The following is a 7,599-nucleotide window of genomic DNA, read 5'->3' on the forward strand; positions in this document are numbered from 1 at the left end:
GCCCCATTCCTTTTGTTCTTACTCTAATGGTGCAGACATCTGCCGTAAATCTGCTGTCATAGACAAGCAGACTTAGGCATAGATCCATCAATGTAAAATCCGCTCGCAAAGGGGCAGATTCTCAGAATCTGCCCCTTTGCGACGGGTATTTTTGCATTTGGGAGGAATCATCCCAAATGCAAAAATGGCAATTTAAGAAATTGCAAGATTGCGATTACTTGCATTTAACGAATCTCAAATTGAGATTCCTTAAATGCAATGCATTAAAGTTAAAAAAAATTGCTAATAGGAGTCGCAAATTACCATGAAGTTGAACTTCATGGTAATTTGCAAAAAGTTTGAAAAATGCACTAAAGTGCATTTTTCAAAGTTCCATTTTACACACAAACATGCCCTTAAGGCATGTGTGTGTGCAAGATGTACCCATATGCAGATTTCAAGGGTGCAACAGGGTGTCCTTTTGACAATTTGCGAGTCACAATTAAGGAATGTTAATAAATTGCTATTTTTTAAGTGAGTTCTTCATGCATTGCCTTTTGCTATTCCTTATTAGCGAATCCTTATTTTTTGCTAATAAGGAATCGCAGAATGGATGCTTGATGAATCTATAGGCAAGTTGTTTAGACCCTTAGAAACACATGCATTGCCCATTTAACACACTGGATAGTTTGACGTCCCTTTGAGTGTTTCACCCATTTACATTAATACCTAGCTCTGACTATTAAACAGCATCATTTTAGATCGCCTCTTTACATGAATTTTATAGATTTCTCTGGAACATGACAGAGAACTACTGACCTGCATAGAGAGTACGCCTGTACGTGCACACAGGGCCGTATGCCTATCCGCCCACTGAGTAAGTGCCATTTTTGTGGAGGGTCTTCTCCATGTTTTTAACCAGTTTCACACACATTAGCACATAATAGTGTCTTCTCTGTCCCTTAGGAGCTCGGCTGAGCCCAGTCTTGATAGAATACTCCCAGCCACATGAAACAAGCTGGTTGATGCATTTATTGCTAACTCCATTTACTTTTCGTTTTCATTCATTCACCATTCCAAAAACCAATTGCAGTTCTGGTAATGCCATCCATTCACTTGATTTCCTAGGTGCTCATCACACTGCTAGTCCTGAGGAAGACACCCCCTAAGATTGGACCCACCTAGTTTAATTCAGAGGGGTCGAAACGTCGACTTACATCCAACACACAAGCTAGGACGACTTTACACAAACATGATAGTAAGTAAGTAAGTAAAAATGTATTGTTTCTGATTAATTAAAACCATTACAAAAATAAGGTTGAATGCTCATTTCATCAATAAAACATTTTTTTTTTTTTTAAAAAGAGACATCTTAGTTGTTAGAAAATACAACAGTTATAAAATGAGGGTTTGAGGAGTGTCCATAATTCATTATTTTTTGTCTGAGCCACCGACATCTTAGTTGGATAGTTTGAGCACCACTAATTAAAATTTTTTTACCAACATCCCATTTAGTAGCAGAAGTCCTGGATCAAAGCATGCAAGGAATGCTTGTCTCCATGTGCGTATTCTATATTCGTTAAAAGTTGTTTTTAAGAGAGCTACTCTTTCCTCTTTTAGCTTCGAGCAGGAGCATAGCAAATGTTCGATATCTTCATTCCCTGCACAGCATAACCTGCATATTGTCCCACAGTTCCTTCTCAGCCATGTTTGTAAATGGGGTATGGCTGGTAGAATTCCTAGCCTGTGTTTTAGGAAGGCTTCTTTTGATTTCCTGCAATACCCCAGTCCAAAATAAGCCTGTAACCCGGGTGGTTTATATGTGCTCAGAATCATCTAGGCGTGGCGCCTATGGGCAAAGGTGGCTTTTTCCTCTATAAAAGAGAGTCTCTTTATGCCCTTATTTACTACGTGCTTAAATTGTACGTGCGGTAGTAGAGTTTCCCATAGTTCTTTTAGTCCTGTAATAGCCAGTGACTCTTCAAAGTATTTTTTCCCGGTGTTTTGGAGCTGCTACACAAATCTTGCCAGAGCTGGTGGTTCAGTGTGTTCTCAGGTGAATTCTTTATTTTGTACAAACACTTAATATATGATCCTCTCCTTGCTAGCAGTTGTTTTGTTAATCCAGATTCTAACCGGATCTGGACTTGTGAGGTGCAAGATGGTAAATTTAAGAGGAGTCTGCTCTGTACGCTTTTGAAATGATAGTGTCCAGCAATTTCGCATCTGTGCCCCTTAGTGCTTCGCTGCCATAGGTAATGGATGACTGTAATTTAACTTGGGCAACACGAAGCAATGGTAGAAAAGTGGGGCCGATCACTTTGGTTTTAAGTTGTCTAGGTGTTGTCGCAATCAGCATGCCTTTCCCCATTGTGGCCTCAAGGTGATTTGAACAACGACCTCCCCTATTAACTATAACGCCAAGATATTTGTATTCTAAGCAGTTTGCGATGGCCTTTGTTCCGAGGAACCAGGAGTGGGACTTTTTATTCCCAGTTATTGACAGTACTTTAGTTTTGTCAATATTTACTTCAAGAAGGTTCTCTTCAGCATATCCATGCAGTGTGTTGATGAGAAGTTGTAGTCCTACTTTGGTATGACTAACCAGGACCACATCATCTGCATAGGATATGTTAAGCAAGGCTTGACTCCCTAGTCGAGAGACATGCGCGTTGCAGGCTTCTAGAGCAGGTGGCAGATCGGCTGTGAATAAGTTAAAAAGGGTTGGCGCTAAAAGGCACCCCTGCTTGAGGCCTTTTGTAGTTGGTATACGCCTCGAGAGATGGGTACCGTTTCCAAGCTTCACCTGAACCCACGTGTTAGAATGCAGTTCGATAAAGAGGATTCAAAGAGCAGGGATCCCTCAAAGAGCTTATTTTCTCCAAAGATTGGCTCGATTCACATTGTTGAAAGCCGCTTTGAAGTCCACAAAGCAAAAGCGAAGGGTTTGTTTGGTCAGTTTTGCTTTGTCAATAAGTAGTGATATTGCCAGGAGGTTTGTTGTAGTTCCGGCGTCTCTGCAAAATCCTGTTTGGCTGGGTGGAATTATATTGTACTTAGTTGCCCATTCCTGCAGCTGTATCAGTGGAAGCCCTGCAAAGTATTTTGCCTCAATGTCCAGTAAGGCTATCAGGCGGTCATTTTTTGGTAGGGGTCTATCCCCAGCTTTGTATATTGGTGATATAATTGAGCCCTTCCATAATGCTGGGAGGCACCCAGAATGGCTGACCGACATGAAAAGCGGGGTCAGAGATTTTGCCCAGTATTCCGGATCATATTTGAAGAGGGCTGGGGGAATTCCATTTGGCCCTGGTGCTCCGTATTCCCTTCCTTTGAAAATGAGTTTCCTAATAATAACAGCACAAACGTGATAGTGTACATCTGTTGCTATGTGTTACCTTTGGAACAAATGACATTGCATCAAGGCCAGAACAGTATTGATACATGATATTGATGTATACATATCACACCACCCTGTCCTTTGTCCACAAACCCCACTCATCAACCACTTCCACTATCCTTCCGTACATCCCTTAACCTGAGCACCTCTCATTTTTTTTGTAAATATTGTCAATAATTTTGAATCGAAAGAGCAACTGTGTTGCCTTTACTGATGAATCCAATCTAATGCGAATAAACCACATCAAATTGCAACGTTATTTACTGATCTACTTCAGGCAAGGGAGTAGTCACTTCTGTCTAGGGCGCTAGTACACTGAGTTTATGTGATGTAGCCCCTCAAGTTCTACGGGCTCAATCCACATGGTAGCGGACCATACAGTCCAGGCTTGACATTGAGGTGCCTTCCTCCCATGAGGGGGTTCTACTGATCAAGGAAACTGTCTAAAGCAGCAGGCCCACTGAGCCTCTGAATTCATGGAGTGTTTCTCCCACCGGTACTTAGCTGCAACCACTAGGTATGGCTGTTCACAGATGTGAGAGCGGGACCTTTTTGTTGTCAAGGCCACTCCTAGTACAATCACGGAGTGGCTGCCATTTTAGGGCTCCAGCGAGCAGTTCCACAGGCTTGCCTAATGCAGCGTTTTCAAATCTGCGGTGGTCCCGGAGTCAGGATTCAGTGCTCCCAATGCCATCCTGTGCATACAGGCTTCACAACTGCTCCTGATCCATCGTCGACGGTGCTTATGGGCCCACATGCAGAGGAGTTCCACATTAAAGCTGCTGCAATGTGCCATCTTGACCATGCCCCTCTAATGGATTATTTTAATGTAGCCATGCTTCATGTATCTAATGCTATGAAGTCAAATATCTTTTTTAAACCAGGAATGGTAATCCACCCAATCAACGTGTGAAAAACATTTCAGTTATAATAATTGACTTGCACACTTACCCTTATGGCCGGAAAAGACATCAAACATTTCTTATATCCCTTGATTTAATGAAACATGGTGCATTACCCAATTATTCAATTGAACAAAGTGCTCATCCTTATTGTAAAATATTGCAGACCCTTAATGCATCCTGAGACAATGCAGTTGCCCAAAGATACTCAAAGTAGTGTAGATATGTCATCCGTAAACGTATCATGTAGTAAAATTTTAAGTAATCTGTAAAACTGGAACAAATGACATAGACAAAAGGATCTAGCCAGTGCAAACATAAAACCTTTTTTGTCAAGTTGGGCCAAGAAGTTTCTAACATTTGGTATCCTCTTTTTAGTGACACTTATTTCCTCATAAATTTGATGAACTCCATCATGGTAAGAGCACACTAGATTTGTCTAAACGTTACGTGTGAGGCAATCATCTATACCTACTACTCGTTTCCTGTGCCGTACCTACTGCAGTCTAAACCAGCAAAAGGATGCCTAACATACATGGCTGATTGATTCAAATAAAACCATGGTATTCTGCTGATAAACAGCCTGAGGGAGAGGCAATGGTATTTTAAATTGTTAGAATACACAGTTGTGAGCTGTCTTGGAAAAGGTCATCCATTGCTTCTGCCTCTGGTTTAAGTCTTCAACTATAGAACTGAGTTAGATGGACATTCCGTCTGTTAGAGTAGCCCCCAAGTTACTTAGACCTACTAATTTAGTAATAGAACAAATATTGAAAGATTAAAGCACCAATAACAGCAGACAATCTAATTCTCTAAGAATCATTCCATCACTAAGCCTTCTATTAGGATTTGGACTGTTCAAATAAATACCTGCCTTTCTAGATAATGCTGAGTGCGATGGGAGGGCAGAAGAAAGGAATGAGATTCGAGTGCGTTGTGTTTTTGTGTGTCATATTGATGGATTAATGCTGATGAAAGCAAATATATGCCTGTTTCATTACAAGAGCCACTCAGTGACTGAAGATGAAGAGAACCAAAAGAAGTATCCATTTTTTCAGCTCAAATATTCATAAACTGAATCTTTCTGAAAAAGTTAACATTTGGAGCAGTATAGAATTGGTGTTGGAATGCTCTAGTAGAGATTCCTAACTCCCGTCAATTATAGGTTGTTTGCTTCTAAAAGGGTATGCCACCAGTGTTTTATGTCTTACGATTCTTATTTTAAAATGGTTGTCATGCTGATTCAGCCTTAGATTTGTGCTACATAGGACCTATGTCAACATATAGAAGGAAATATATATATGGTTATTGATTGTCAATGTCTATGGCCCTCATGTGTATACTTAAGAAATCTGTGATAGTCTTTTATGTAAATTTGCCCAGCGTTGCACCAAACATTTTGCCTTGGAGAGGGACTTTAAGACAATTGTGGACCTGACATTATGCTGGTCAAGTGGCTTACAGGGAGCACTCACTTCTTCTGAGAGGATGCTCTGACAGAGCATTCACAGTCTTAGCTGATTTAAGTGGAGCCATACTTTTAAATCACCAAGTCCCCTAAAGCACAAGATTAGATAAGGACCTGGGGTCATTCAACAAAAGAACTGAAAGGACATTTACATATTTGGGAGCAAAATTGGGACTCCCAATTATATGAATACCGTTAAAATCAGCATGACACGGTCATGGCTTTTTAGAGGCTCCCAGCCATAGAACATTGTTTGTATGACTGTCAGCAAACTGCTGTTTGAAGAGGATGTCACTCTTGAGAAATGTATCAAATACTGCTTAGACCTTTACAACCAAAGCAGGCATTGTTGTACAATCCAATTAACCAAGATCAATTGTTCTCTGAGAACATAATGCACCCTCAGCCTGCTTTTATTCTAAGACGTGCTTTAAACATTGTTCAGCAGGACATTCAACTCATAGAGAGACTTCTACCAAAACTATCTCCAGCTATTTGTGGTGGCTAGACACCAAGATGGCCAAAATAAATGCCTGCCAATTTGACCTGAAAGTTACTATAGCGAGAGAAACCACCAGAAGAGCCAGGGATTTCCAGAAGAACTGAGAAGACCTCCAGTTCTGGGATTTATCAAGGCTCAATACACCTTGCCCGTCCTTCCCAATCTGCCGCAGACTGCAGCAGACAGTTCTGTAGAAAAACTAGCAAGAACACTATGACCATCTCGAGCTGAATAAGCAGCAGTATGGCAATGAGCACTGTTTGTTCGTTTTAAACTTGCATTTCTGAAAATGTTAATCATTATCGTGTCATTTATTATGGCATTAGTAACTGTCAGGTGCACATTTTAATGTTGCCCCATATTATGCAAATTCCCACTTATTACAAGAAATGTGCCTAAAGTGAACATCTAATTCTTACACAGGGGACTGAATGCTGCAGGGAATAATACATTGCACGAATACAGTAAGCATAACAACGAAAAGCTTTCTTCTCAATAGTGTTCTGCTATATATTGCCGAACCACGGCTTGTTATTTATGCATAACTTCGGTGAATTGTTGCACATGTCTTACATATATTATTGAATTTAATTACACTTATACCTAGTTGTGATATGTTATTTGTCATGCAACCAGATTTTAGTGAATCCTATTACTCTGTGCGCCATCATAAATGAATGCCAAGTGGAGCCACCTTATTTGAGTGTCGTGTCTCTGTAACCTGTGACATTGAGCAGTTTGATTACCAGTATTGTAAGGGGTAACTAGAATGTGTTACATCATGATATTCATTGGCCTAAGTAATCCACTAGTCAACATTGCTTGTTAAACATTCACCTTTAAATGGGACGTGAGATAATGATGGTGTTAATAGAACTAGGAATAGAAAACGTACCATCGTCAATAGTGAATTTTCATCCACATGACAAGTGCAGCAATATACTGTGGAGCCATCCCCATCTTCCATCTTTGTATTTTGTGAACAGACACACATGATGGGGGGAGCAGCAAGATACAGGAAAAAGAAAAAGGACATCCCCTGCAGGGCAGACTCCAACCACAAGTAGGGCATGGGGTGGCTACCTTCACTAAAGTGGAGTGCCATTCTGATGACATGCTCACTCCATCATAAAATGTCTTTAGTTGGAAGCCTTTGGTGAAAAAGAGGTTTTATGAACACCACTTATGAGGAGACAAGTGATTACAAGGTTGCTTCTGGCTAGGAAAAAGAGGTAGTGTCCCAACAACAAGCATTTCTAGAATTGGGGCTTGTAGTTACTTTTCCTTCCAATGAACAGCCCCTTCAACCACAGACCCTAAAGATGCCTCATTCATCCCTTCACCTCCT

The sequence above is a fragment of the Lissotriton vulgaris genome, unplaced genomic scaffold, assembly GCF_964263255.1.
Source record: "Lissotriton vulgaris unplaced genomic scaffold, aLisVul1.2 SCAFFOLD_2449, whole genome shotgun sequence".
Lineage (NCBI taxonomy): Eukaryota > Metazoa > Chordata > Amphibia > Caudata > Salamandridae > Lissotriton > Lissotriton vulgaris.